Consider the following 15,864-nt stretch of genomic DNA (forward strand, 5'->3'; position numbering starts at 1 on the left):
ATTACTTGACCTGCCTGTTGAAGATATATGAGGTGTAAAACAACCTACGGCTGTGGAAAGTAAAGGCAGGGATTGGAATAAGAGTTTCTATAGAAGACGGAAGAAAAGACGAATGAAATTTGAACTTTTTTCACTAAAACTCATATTAATACAATTGATTAACATATGTAAATTGAATTGTCCAATAAAGTGATTTTTGATGTTTATTGTAAGGGTCCCATATTGAATATACAAAACCATATTATAGCTGAAATCGTAAATTAATGTGATAAGTGATTTATCAAAAAAAGCAAATTATCTACGATATTAAAAAGGATATCGTAGGAGATTTTCCTTGGACTAGATGCCGAAATGTATTTATCATCTGATATGATATCCAATGGATTAGAATCCATTTACCGGTTTGGAAAATTTAATATAAATGTTACATACACATTAGCCGCCTTAAAAGTAACTTTAATTTAATCCACATGAATTCTTCAGAGATCGGTTTGAAATTAATAAGGAAAAGAGTAAGATAATAAGTAAGGGGTTAAATTCATCCGTTCATCAATAGAAACCTGTGGGTTTGAGTAAATTCAATTAGAACTAAAAATCCAATTAAGACGAGCTCAATTTCAAGTGTACTTTACACTCTCAGAAACCAAATAGCAACAATGTTCAAAAGGTACTGAGGTAGCGCACTAGTATGCTTTCTATTTTATGGAACTTAAATAGTGTAGAGTACTATTACAATCCAGTTAAAATTTTATACTTTTATAAATCAATATTAACGTCGTACTTTGTGTATCTGTTAATGTCCAAAACCTATTTTTGATTCGTATAAATCTAACTAGAGCTACAGAAAAAAATATGGGAACCCAAATAGACTGGATAAGACACATTCTCAAAAGAACATATAACAATTGTTCTCAAAAAGTACTGATGAAATAGAAATGACAATATTCTAATGTCTACATATTTTATGAAAGTGAAATCTTTATAACCTAATGTCAATGCTGTACCTATTTTGTATATCTAATGATCCCAAAGTGTGTTCAATACTGATCATGCAAATCAAATTAGAGCTACTGAAAAATAAGGTATCCTAAATAAAGCTGGATCTCTGATTTAAGCATCCCTGCCTAAGACATCTCTGAAAAGGCTAATTAATAAAACTGTTCGAAAGGCATTGAAGTATAAATGGTTTCAAAAGCCCGGGTGTTCGTGGCGAAGTACAGGACATAATGTAAAGGAGATTAATGCAATTTAAATTAAAATATGCAGATTACTTATGAAACGCTAGTGTTCTCTGTTTTCATAACATGGTTGGATGTCAATCGATAAAGGAGGACTTATGGGGAACAGAATCACATACATAAATACACGCTTTAAGTATTTCGAGGAAAGTGATTAGTGCGTTAATTTAATTTTAAAGATTTCTTTTGGAAACGTGTCAAGATATATATTTTATTGTGAGCTATTTCCTGACTTTGTTGTATAATATTCCAAACACTTTACCATATTTTTCTTAAATATAAAATACCGATTTTATTTATGGCGAACTCGTATTTACAACTTTTCCACTAAATTTTCAGTTTTCATATAAATTTCTCTATTTCAAATTGGTTTTATACTTAAAACAATTCTAATTCAAGTGCAGTTCATCTTAATTTACACGTTTTCACACAAATGATGTAAAAAATTACTGTAAACAAATAAAATGGAAAGTTTTTAATGCACTTTTCGGCAACTTCAAATGGGAGCACTTAGACAAAACACAAACAATCAACGAACGGAGCAAACAAGAACTTTTAATATTCGAGTTGGCTTAAACGCTCTGGGAATAGGGCGCGGAAAGTACGGGTATCAACACCGACATCAGCAGCTGTTGTTGCACGGACAGCAACATTTAAGAAAATTACAAACTTTTTCTCAATTTTCCAGTTAGCAAAGTTCGCAGTAACTTAAGCGTCTTTCACCAAGCAACTTTCAATTCATCCCAGTCTCCTCCACGAGGGACTTCGAGAAAGGATATTAGGATATTGGTTGAAGGACAAAATAACACGACACATCTTTTAGATCAGTTTATTGCTGCCGGTATTCTAACTCGAATATTGTTAGAAATACGAGTATTGGTCGATTTTAGTATTGACTTATTGGTTTAAATATCAAACATGGGGAATAAGTTTATGGCACTTTTTCAATTGAAATGCTGAAACTCTAAAGAGAATTTAAAAAAAAAAATGTGAAAGTAAATTTTTCTCTTTTTTTCCTATACGAGGCACCACTCAAAAGTGAAAACTTAAATATATTTGCACGTAGTTTTTTTTCTACTTCTGTTTGTCACTGCAATTTTCCTGTCTAACGTCTCGTTCTTGGTGCAAAATACTATTATTGGCAATTGGAAAGTTTTAAGCCAATTTTCCGTTAAAGTTTTCTGTGGCAGCTGAGATCTCGTGTACGCTCTGGGTAGAAACTGTCGGCCTGGTTATTAAACGTAAAGTAGGTTAAATTGGTTTTAAACTATTGTGGAGCAAACAAACAGCAAATACGGCAATTTTTATTTCAATCAAACAAATTAAGTTTTTATGGAAATCGTAAACACCATTTTAAATTATACTAAACAGGTCGATTTTATTTAGGTTATAAAAATTTATTCCTAAATTCTTTTAGACTTTATGTTGATTGTCTGATTAGAGTTTATATCAAACAGCACTTTTACTCTCTAACATGAGTGGCAATAAACTTTTTACTAATCACTGTGGTCAGTGTCATATGATAAGGTTTAATATATTACTATATTCTTCTCTTTAGGAAAAGGACTATGTTTCGATACCCATACCCAATGTTATTTTATTTATTTTATTCAACGGACATAATTCATAAGACTCTGTGGAACATGTGGAATTTTCTTCAACGTAATCAATCCTTTTATTGATTACCAGAAAATCCCAGAGTGTGTCCGAGAATAGACCACGAAACTTCTCATATTCCTAAAAGGACATTTTCTTAAATCCCTATCACTTCAGCACTCTATCAGTATCACTTCCTCATTTCTTTTCTTAGGATTTGACCGAGCTATCCATATTTTTTCTTTCTGACATCATTTTGTGTACTAATGTGCTTGGTAATCTCCAGAAGTCTGGCAATATGTTACATGGCCAGAAGATAACATCTAACCAAGTGCCATCCTCGGGATAAGCTTAATTCCCAAGTACTCAGAATTGTCAACATCATCATTATCACAACCATGAATGTCAGGGGCAGATAAATTTTGAATGCAGGTCTTTGGTCTCTATTATAGCAATCTATTTCTTCATTGACCTAGCAGAAATATCGAAGTCTATTCGGAACACTCTAGTGTTTTTGAGCGATAAAATGGTTTAACAAAAACTGTACAAAGGAATGTATTAGAAATAATAGTTGGTGCATCTCTTCCCGGTTAACTTAAGCGCATCTGCTGCACTGGTATACTATGGAGCATTTGCAATTTTCTTCAATGTAATCTCTTATCAATCACTTTTTACGCCTTTTACCGAAAATGAGCGAAGATTTTTTTTACAATCTTGTGCAATTATCGAAATAGATTACAGATTTCATTGCAATAAACGTCTTTATAGACATAATTTTCTTAGATATCATAATACAAACTTTACTTAAGATCTTTAAAATAATTTTCATTGGACTTATTAATTATTGAAATTGAGGTTTTAAAATATTTTTTTATAATTAGCATTTATCATTATATGCTATGTTATATGTTATAACTAGTATTGTATAATTGGTTCCTTTACAATCTTTTTATTCCCTTCTTATCGAATATTTGGTTTCCTTCTATTCTATAATCAGTTATTCCCATCGTTGTTCGATTCTCATAAATTTTTTCCTGCCATCTTCTTTTGGTCAACCTCTTTTAATAGATCATTATGATTGCGCATCAACCATGTTTTTAGTAACTTATATTTGTTCGACAGTAGTAAAGATTTCCTAACATATATCTGATCGATATTGTTCTTGATTTCGTGATTAATGATTTTGTGTTATTAAGAATGAGTTTTTGTTTATTCAGACCACTACCTTTCGATGTTAAAATTATTTAAAAGAGATATTATATTTCTCACTTATGCGTTCTGTTGTTATGATGTTCTTGTGACAGTATATACTTATATACCAACTTTTTAATTTGGATATTGGTAACCGATAGGATTTTTGATACTTCGATATAGATGGGAATATTTAAAAACACACTGTTCTTATGGTTTGCTCTAGACGTCACATAATGTCTTAAAAATGGAGAGTCTCTTTTAGACATCTTAAAATTATCTCTCTTCAAGTCACTTGCTAGTAATTAGTTGAGTAAATTGTTTAAGGTTCTATAAGAGTAACTTTCTTAGTTTTTAGTTTTGATATAAATTGAACTCAATTTGGAACTGTAATCCATACACTCTAATCTATTCTGCGCTATCAACCCATTGCATAGTACCGCATGTTTCATCGTTAAAGTCTTAAAAAATTGAATATACAATTTTCTGTTCCCGACTAATTGACTAATTGAAAAAGGTATTTAAAAAATTAAAATATGTCTTATAAACCGAGTGATGAATTGTTTTTCGCAACACACATCTATGATGAGCCTATCAAAAAATCTCTGAAAGTAAGAATTATCGTTTTTTACGATTTTTAGGAAAAAATCTTTTACGTCAAATTATTTTAACAAATTTGAAGACCTGTTTGGGGTTAATGTTCACATTAAAAAAATCATATCAAATGCTCAGTTAGAAATTAGCTACAATCATAATCGTCTTCATGACTAGCAATAAAGATGGCTAGATTAAATTTACATAAAACCACATTTTCTGCTCGCCGAGCGTTAGATAATTCAGATAACATAGCAAAATTTTGGTTTGGCGATAGTCAATATTTTCAGAAGAATTGAAAAAATTTTAAGGTGCGTCCAGTTGTACTGGTTGACATAACGGTTCTGTGCTTAGTAAAGTAGTTTGATGGGAATTCGAAAATTGGGTCAACTCACTAAAAATGTTTGAATTTTTTATTTTAATTAGAATAATTTGCCAAAAATGGTGGTTAGCGTGTTTTTCATTAATAAAAACAATTTTTTTTAAATTAATATTGACACTTTAATACCTTTACGCCTACCAATAAATGTTAAAAAAAATATATTAATAAATTTATTTAGAATAATCAATCGTAAAAGGCAATAAATAAATTATATTTAAAAAGAAATAAAATTCAGAATAATATTTTATATATTAAAATAAAATTTATATGAAGAAATTCACACAAAATCAACACATAAGACGATTAAATTCGAAGCTCTAATAAATATTTCAAAGATACTTTTGTGAGTAATCAATTATTATTTTATTTAAAAAAGTTTTTTCACTTAATATTTTAAATTATTTTTTTGTTTAATAAAATTCAACGCTTGTAAAACATAAAAAAAAGTTTGATCTGATATTGTTTTGAATACGATTCCGCTTAATCTTACCATGTAGTCAAATTCTCTTTTAATTTCAAAAGCAGGAATTATAGGATAAAATTGTGCGAAGCAATCGCTATGGGCAAAACCGGTTCCATTTTTCAGGCAGAGGTTCATGCCTATGTGCGATAGAGTGCCTACGCAGGGGCACCCAAGGTACCAAAATATGAAGCCAATTAACTCTAAAATCTTTCGCAAACTCTTTATACCAATCAAAGTTGGTCTGGAAATGCTTTCAAGTTTTCAATATCCCAACATCGACTAACTCTTGTTACTCTTATGTGGGTATCGGTACATGAAGGGCATGAGGGCAATGAAATATGAGACTCCCTAGCAAAGAAGGCGGCGTAACAAATAGCTTCACAAATAACTTATTATGTGAACAGGAGAAACAAAATCTACTTGAACACTGGAGAGCTCAAACAGGCATGCGGCAGTCAAGAGGATTTATTGAACCTGAGCATATCAAAGTTGATACTATCCTTAACTTTAGCAGAAACAATATTAAAATCTACACTAATCTTCTTACAGGATACTGTGGACTCAATTACCATATAAAGAATTTAAGTGTAGAAAGTGTGATTCCTGTCGACTCTGTTATGAGGAGAAGGAAATATCGGAGCATATTCTATGCAACTGCCTAGCGACGACAAGAAGTAGACTTGATTACCTTGGAAGAGGGATCTTAGCTTTTAAGATTCAAAGATTTATAAATAGTCTAAAATTGTTTTAGTTGGTCCTTTAGGCGCACAATAGATCTTTTAGATCGGAGTACATTCATAATATATTATTTAATAGTAATAAAGTTCTGTTCTATTCCATTCTTATTCACTCTCACATCATTATCTTTCATGAATAATGCACTCATGCAATAAAGTCGTGCTTAGTCACATTATTTGGACCGGTGTATATAGCAAAATATGTTAGAAATGATTGCAGATTATAAAAGCATGTAATTTATCCTTATTTCTGTATACGCTCTTTATACTCTGTGACATTTCTGTTTGCATTTTTCATTGAAAAACTTTTACTTCATAATGCTATTAGCTGAGCATATGGATGTTATGCCCTGAACTGCAATTTTATTACCCTGAACAGAAGAATATATAATAATTGAATTACATAAAAGCATAGATATTGGTTCTTACGACAATTGAAATTATAAATTTTAGTACATTATGAATGTACCTAAACACACTGTCTTAGTTGCAGTGGCATTGAGATGTATATAATGTAACTTGGATATGAAATGACATCTAATTTTAATTCAATAATATCTTGATAAATGTTAAATACGTTGAGAAAGCGAATAAAAATCTCTAATGGAAATCAAATAAAAATAAAAAAAATTTTACATGGTAAATAGAAGAGAAAGCAAAGTTTGTCTCTGCCGGGATTTTTGCAAATGTAGCGCAACGAATACTAAACAAACATGAGACCGACACATCAGCGGTAACGGATACATTTTGTCAACAGATTCAGTGGCACTTTTACGCACGAACGACCCAAATGGAAATGCTCCATGTAGCAAACAAAAGCACACAACAATCGTAAATGGGCAAGCAAACAAAAGTTGAGGTGTTGATAATGCCAATGACAATGTCAACAAGACGACGTCCCCAACTACGACGACAACCGAAAAGAGCAGGGCATTGGAAACAGTGGCTCAGATTAATGAGCTGCGAACTATTTGCACATGCAGCGCCCGGCATAACTTCATAAATTACACAAAATCACGCGTGTCACGTGATTGCAACGCTTGCACGCATCACTGATGGAGTCAAAGTAGCGTAGCATATACTGCCGAGGAATCGAGCGTCTGCGAGTCTGCAGCACCCAGCCAAGATACAAGATACACGATAGGAAGATATTTATGGGTGCGCTGCATTTTTGAGCTCTGAATGAAGCTATTAACGATGACGCTGATAAAGATATCATTGCTGTCATTTCCATTATTAGCAATAAATTCATACATTTTAATACAATTTTCGCACTACGTCTCATGTGAATGGAATTGCGATATTATGAAGTATGCTGTACTGTTTCGAGATACGATAGTCGTTGAATCTGTCTGAATAAATCAGAAATAAAATATATGATATTTACAAATAAAACAGGGGAATTCTTTTAACGTTCGTTGAGGTGTGAAAATTTTGCTTCATGACAAAATATTTATCAAATCCAATTTCACATATTGTGTAATTGTGCATATGGGCTGTAAATATCAAGCAAAATAGCTGCAGTGCAAATAGCAAGTGGATCATAAATCCTAAATAAAAAGACAGGAATGTAGTCCTTGAAATTCCAATTCAAAAATGTACATTTTAAAACTATAGAGTGTCAGTGTCATAAAAATTCTGAAGGAGATTTTGTCTTATATTTTTAAAAAAATGATTATTTCAATATGTTTGTTTCTCTTTGAAGCCAGTGCCAAAATAAAAGAACTTAAAACAAGAAATTCTAAATTGATGCAAAAACAAAGATCCAAAGATCTAATGCTTCGTGTTAGATACAAGATATAAGTCTTAATATAAATTAGATGTATTTAAAATTCAATTATTCCAAACATATTACAGGTTAGATGAAGTAAGGGAAGCAACGAGTCCTCCCTAATTAGCTAAAAGCCATTTTGGTTCCATAACTCCTCGTAATGGCTGGTAGAATAATGGTCATGTTAGAATGAACCAGAAGTATTGATATTTACAAGAATTTGGTTAACTCCAAAATAGCCTTTGACTTCGCACCTAAAAAATATGAGCCCACTCTCAATTTTCCTGCCTCCAAAAATGAAACCAAATCAGTTAACAACTGTGACTGGCTGAGGCGGGGATTATAACAGAAGTTTCAACTAGATACTCCGAAGGACCTGAATGCTATACCGAAAAGTTAATTTTAGCAGACTTTCCGAAAGCTCTTCAAAGTGTCATGGTACATCTGCACAAATGACATGCTAAGAGACCTTAGAATAGATGCGATCAAAAAATTCATAAGCGATAGAGCTCTGTAGCTATATGCAAAAACCGAAAGGATGTCCGACTTAGCACTACCTAATCTCAGATTAATCATTAACCGCACGGGTCTATACGCAGATATTAGATCAATCATTGAATAATCACAACAATTATGAGGAATACTCAAATTAGTCAGTGAGATAGATGGGATTCATCAAAAACCCCCCAGCCATCAAAGAGTAAAAGTGCCCAGATACACGAACTCGGAAAAGACTCAGTATAATAACCAAGATTAAAATTTTGTCTCACAATAATTTACTTTAGTAATTTACTAAACTTACTTGGCCGATTGAAATATACTTAGTTCGAAATATAAATCTCTTTAAATAGTTTGCTTTTAATATATAGAAGGTCTTTTAAATACCATTTTTTTTTTTTTGATAAGAGTAAATACTCTAAAATATATCCACATTGGGATATTTTTTCAATGACTAGTTTTACGATTATTCGGGGTAATTGATTTTCAGACATTTCCATAAAGCTTTACAAGAAAAACTTTTATATTCATAGGGTCTTCAGTTAACCGATTAAATTTTTGGTCCGTATAATATCGCAATGTTATTAAAAAGGGTATAACTAATAATATTAACATAAAGCTACAAAAATTGTATACTTTTAATGACAAATAATATTATTTTTCACTAAACCTCTGTTTTGAATAGCAATGTCTTTGCATGACAATACTTCGTCTTTTTTGGGCACCATTAAAGTATCTACGTTTTAAGTACTACCATTTTTTAACGTTCCATATATTTGAGTGTCTCAAATTATGCATTGTTTGCGATTTTAACTCTTTTGAGCTATTCACTTCCCATCAAAAGTTGTTTACAGATATTTACTGCTACCATTCCCGGTGCTTACTAAGGAACTAAGGAAAGTTCCCTCGCAGCACTGGTATTAACAATTTAATAGTACTCTACACTGCCGTTGCAGCTGTTCATCCTGCCATGTAGCGTGAAATAAAATAAATATTTACGTATTTTAAACAAAAAATTATTATAAATTTATTTCACTTGTAAGGAGTAAACAAAAAAAAAAGAAAAACTAGTCGCTTCATTAGTGCTTCTTCTGTCTTGAATATGCAAGAGTTTCACTGCATCTGCATTTGCGCTCCTTTTTAGTGCAAATGATGAACTCGACTATAAATACTGGCAAATTGCGCTGGCATAAATTGGCACCTTCGTTTACTACAATTTAAGAACTTAAGTTTAAACTTGAACTATGTGCAGTCGTAAAAAAAGATAATGAATTGCAAATTTCAACCTTCCTCCATGCAACAAATACAAGTGTAACGAGCTGCGGCGGACAGACACTGCCAAGTGGCAATGCAATGCTGTTGCATGGGTTTTCGATAAAAAGAAATTTACATTGAGTCGTAAAATCTGCACGCAATTCCGCTGCACTTGGTGCTGTGTGAAGTGATTTCCCTTTTTACATTTACAAGGCAAAGTACATGAATTTCTTCTTGTTGGCAGTTAGTTTTTTGTGTTGCCACGAAAATGCGCTACAAGTGTTGTTGCTGGTAAAAAGGCAACAACAGAAAAGCAATCGAAGCAACAGCAACAGTATATTCAGTTATGTTGCACGCTTCATCTGTTCGCTGCGAAACAGCATGTTTATGCTACACAAAGCACTAAAAGTTTAAACAGTACAGCGGCAGAATTTAATGCGCTAGTAAAAATCGTTCGGCTCAAGCATAGTTTGTTGCATCCAAATATCTGTGTAAGTTCAATATTTTGAAACAATATTTTAACATTTTCCTCATATCCTAAAGTAACTCTGCATATTTATGCCACTTTTGCGCTTTCGCACTCAATCTTTCGCTGCCACCCGAAAGTTTTACAAGTTTTCTGCAGAATATCTTTTAACCTACACACAACTTTTATGATGCGCTCCCGTACATGGATTTGAGTTAATCCGATTTGAGTCCTTGCAGTAAAAAACTGCGCTTTTAAAAACGTACTAAAATATTGATTTCATATTTTATCAGCAAACATTTTTATGGCTTTTGTTGTGTTTATTAAATTTAAGTGGCTTTACGTACTTCCGTTTGAGATATAAAGCACACTTTATATATATTTTTAGTTAAAGTGTGCACGAATATTTATTACAATGAATTTTTACGTATCAATTGTTAAGTGCAGTATTGCACACTTGTTCGTAATTGAATTATCCGATAAACGCAATAAATTCGAGCCAAGAAGGAAGAAATTTTCATGCTATCTATAACAAATTTATAAACTATTGAAATCCATGAAACCATATTCAAATAATAAATCCTTTTTTAATATTGTAATTAAATTATAAATTTATCAGATTATACAAACCCACTGAAAGCACACAGACCTAAGTACTACTAAACCAATGTAAAACTAGTCTTAATAGTCCACTTGTCAGCGTTGATAAGGTGAATCTTACAACTATAGTTAGGGATCAGATAAAGTGGAGAACGCGTTCTTTCAAATATTCTAACTTAAAGGACAAATGATGATACCATATCCTTAAATAATGTGCAACATAATTACCAACCGAGATTCATTGTCACTACTTATTCTATCACAACAGTGTTTGAAATCACTCAAAACCAGGAAAAATCTTGATCGAATTGAAATTAATCATATCGAAAATATAACTTTTGAAGTTTTATAATGGTTATATACAAAATGCTTTCCAAATTAAACAAAGACTTTTAAATACAGGCATTTATTTGAAGACAATCTAATGGCAAATAATTGCGTCAAGAAGTTGAACCGCTTTATATATCAATTTTTCTTGGTACAGAGCTCGCAATAACATTTCGACAAAAAACATTGCCAGTGAAAGGACTTAGAAGTCAACTGAGTGACTGGAATCGAGACTCTGAAGGATATAACATCCGATAATCAAAAACGATTATACAGTTCTGAAATAAATATGTTTTGACATGAAGAACTGTAATTTGGAATAACTTTGAAATTATTTTTTTAATCAATTTTTAACGATAAACTACTCAAATCAATTAATTTATCGTAAAGTCATTTAATTTTTATCTTTTCTAGTGCTGTTATAGATTTTTCACTACTTTAATTTATAATAAACATGCTTTCATTAAGGCACAATGCCTGTTTTTTATAACACTGAAGTCAGAAAAAGGGTATTTTCTAAGGTCATAATAATTCAAGAACCCAACCAAAGAGAATTTAATGACGCTGTTGATGATTCATAGCATGGCTGGCACTTAATATATAACTGGTTCAAACCAGATCCAGACAGAATCCTATAGGTATAGATGAATGTAGGTAAAATTTTAATAATACTACGTCGTTTCCAAGTTTTGTACGGATGACATTGTCTTCAAAACTACCGAAAAATAGTTTCCAAATAACTTGTCAGCCTTGCAGAATAATAGCACAATCAACAAAAATATTAAAATATAAATTGAAATACCTTGGCATTAAACTTTAATTAACAATTATTTAAAAAATGAAAACCTTTAAAATTTCAGACTATATTCAAAGTGGATGCGCTTTTTAACGAATTTACATATATTTTTTTATCGTGACCATATCACATTCCTTACGTATAAATCCCTATAAAACGCTTCATTTAGAATTTGCACATCCTGAAACTAAATTTTATAACCTTTGCTTCATTTAATCGTGTTCTCATTGTGTAGTTTAAAGACAGAAGGCATTAATATTGTCTTAATGTTGCCCTTTCTCCGGCAATTAATTGTGATGCTATTTAATTTAATTGTCTACGTTTAATGGCTTAAGGCAAAGAAACGCAATTAAAACACTTGAACAAATTTTTGGAAACAATTAAGCAAAAACAGGATACAAGATACTCCATTTAATAGTGTGAACTCATACATATTACGAGTTACTGACTGGCACACGTAAGTAACTGATATATTTGAAGTGACTGACACCCTCCAGTGCGAAAGCTTGTCATTGATTGCATTAAGTATTTTTCGTGGTATTTCCTAATGATAATGATGATGTGTAATAAGAACGTTAAAGCCGGTTGATTATTACTATAAATTTAGATGAAAAGGTAAACCAGAATTCTTGAAGGATTGTTTTGTTACAAAAAAAAACATATGGTAAAAGAATTATTCGGAATACGAGGATATGAAGATCCACAAAGTATAGAAATAATTCAGGAAAAAAAAGTGGGATATAATTTGGGAGTTTGTTATAACTAGGTTGGTGATATTACACATCGAAGGTGCTGATGTTGAATTCTAATACATCTCGAGTCTAAAACTCGGGATATGTTTGCAACAAGCAGCATGCATCTTCAATTTTAAGATTAAAATTCATAACAATATCGTTATTAAAAAATTTTCAACTGTTTTTTTATCACTTCCTCTTGTTAATGATTTCCCATATTGAATTATAATGCTTTTTCCTTTAAAATCATTACTGGTAACATTCATTAACTCAAGTACTAGTATTTCGGATATTAATGTGTATATGTGTAAGAGATCTGTAAAAGTTAGCCACTAAGACCATTCGTTTTGTTCTCACTGGAATAGTGAATAGTGAGTTCACGGAAATAATGAGGTTTATAAGTACGATCCTAAAAGCCTTAAAAACGAACATGCATCGCATTATCATCAAGCTTTTGTCACCTATGTGCTGATGAACCTTCGAAAATATTCTCAATAGGATTTTATTCTGTAAGATATCTCATTGAATACAATTGAATGATAAATTTCATCTCTTATCGTAAGATCCAAGTAACATATTAAACTAAAAATTAGATTAAAAACTCAATAACGATTGTGTTTATATATGGTATACATTTATTTTCTTTTAGAACCATTAATTATATTAACTGATTTTAAAATTAGTTTACTGCTAATGGTTTGTAACCACTTTCCTCCACTTCGGCTTTAAAACACTGTTATTAGCTATTATTTGAAGCTTTCTTAGATACACGATATGGTAAACAAATCTACTTAGAGGTCTGGTTCCAATTAATATTGCTACACAACAACATATTTATGTATAACTTATGACTAGCTAGATTAATCTAACCTAACCTAAAAAACTCAAGAAAATTTTATACACATACAGATATTTATATGAATTTGAGGACTTGGTCAAATATTCCATTTAGCGGTACATAGACACGTGTTTCGTCAAGTTCATGGAAATAGAGCTTCAATGCTGTTTTCAATTGATGAATAATATATATCCTTTTTATAATTCGTATAATAATTGCAATTAGTAATTATTTTAATCCAACTGGATTACTTTTCTTCAAAATACGAAAGTAGTTTTCTTCCTCAAAGTGACAGCAGGTAATCCTTTTATGGATATGTCATTCAACTTATAAAAACCGTGACTTGCCAAATTCAAAACCAAGCCGTGTCTTAGACTTTTTATTTTGTATATTAAGTATTGAATAAGAAAACATGGGTTTATGAAACTTTAAAATTTACACAAATTTGCTACTAAATCAATATTTAAGTACACATTTAAGTGTACATTTGAGGGCAATTGTAAATAAATCTCTGTTGTCCTTTAGTTTAATGAAGAAAATAAATATTTTCCAAATGCTGTCAAAAGTTTTTGAAAGGAAAAATAAAAGGGAAAGCAACTACGGTAATTCATACAAATAAAAATGTAGAAAAAAACTTTTAGACTCGACTTCAAATTGTCACTTCCATCTTCCACAACAGTTTTTACATCCTTCCCTATAACATTTAAGTGTTTGTCATGCATTGCCGTGAAAACTTTTCCAGTACTGAGCTTGAATTAATTATGATCCTAAATCGTTGTCAGAAGTTGAACTTTTTGTATTTTTCTCATTCTCTTATATGCATCTTAGTAGAACTCTAAAGCACTCTATGTGCGATACAAACTCGTCTTTATATAAAAGCCGGAATATTTTTTCAGGCTATAGATAAGTATGAGTCCTTGTAAGTGGAAGGTAGCAGCTTCCACACTTGATTCATTTGTTTCTTATTCATATGAAAAGTTTTTAGTTTTTAGTACTTCAAACAATGTAAAGAACCATCTTTCTTAATTTAATTCGTCAATTTTAATTAACATGTTTGTTTTCTGAAAACAACACTTCACATAAAAATATAAAAAGGTTTTAAAACTTAAGCTTAGTTCGTTATAGTTATCCTTTTCCCTTTTTATTAAAATTTTAAAGTTAATTTTTTTTAACCTCGTACTTAACATGAGTTCATTCACTATTTTAATTATAAAACCATTTACATATAATTATTAAACGTGTTTTGATCTGTTGGTAGGCAACGACTCTAATCAAACAAGCACTCTGAAATAAAGGTAATTTTAGCAAAATTTCACACCTGCTACTTTTCTAGTAAAATTGGAATTTTAAGAGTTGAGGGCACTATATTTTAGAATAAAAAGCGCGGATAGTATACAGCAACAGGCCCCTATCTCTTTCAAATGTACTCAGCTTCAACTACTCAACAACTTAATTTCATTTTAACCCATTTGAATCCATACTTCCAGATTTGACCACAAGCAATTACTAATTTCCCGCGGTTTTCAAAAGAATAATCTAGAAGGAGAGATTTTTATATATCAAAAAAGTCATGGCGATAAAAACCCATTCACTATAGCAAAAAAAAAACAATTTCACAAGAAAGATATGGAAATCTTATACTAGACTATATTAGAAATATAAGTAGTAAATAAAAAAGCGGAGAATAAATTGAATAAGTCAATATTCCAACGATTTTTCGTTGAGAGATTTTTCGTCGTTTTCGAAACGCAGAACTTAATATAAAAAAGTAATATAAAAACTGTTCTCACTCTCTCTCTTACTCATTCATTCTCCTTTTCTATCTCTTTTCCTCTTTCTCTCTCTCTCTCTCTCTCTCTTTCTCTCCATTTCTTTGTGTCTTTTTCCTGTTTCCAATCTGTTTCCAATCAATAAAGATTTGCATGAAGATTTTTCTTAATCTTTCTCTCTGTCTTTTTCTTCCTTACTTTTGCTATATCTTTTTCAATCCTTCTATCTCTCTGTCTTTCCTACTCACTCTCTATCTTTCTTACCCACTATCCATCTTCTTACTCTCTCTCTCGCCCTCTGATAATTCATGTTTTGTCAAAACCGTACCCTGTAATTTTGCAATGATTACTGATTTTTGAACGTTCTTCATAGTTTGTGATGGTTATTTTCTACTGGTACTGGTATTGGTGGATGATGGATACTTTCAAATTGTCCAATTATCGGCAATCCATATTCAAAGTAGTTATAAGATGTTTTAATGAGAGTTCAAAAACATAACATATAAAAAATGCAATACGCATAAGACATAACTATTCTGTGTTTTATGCCTTCAATATCATTTGTAATTCATAATCAAAGAAAGACCAGGACCGATAACGCATCACATTA

This window comes from Teleopsis dalmanni, chromosome 2 (genome assembly GCF_002237135.1).
Source record: "Teleopsis dalmanni isolate 2A chromosome 2, ASM223713v2, whole genome shotgun sequence".
Lineage (NCBI taxonomy): Eukaryota > Metazoa > Arthropoda > Insecta > Diptera > Diopsidae > Teleopsis > Teleopsis dalmanni.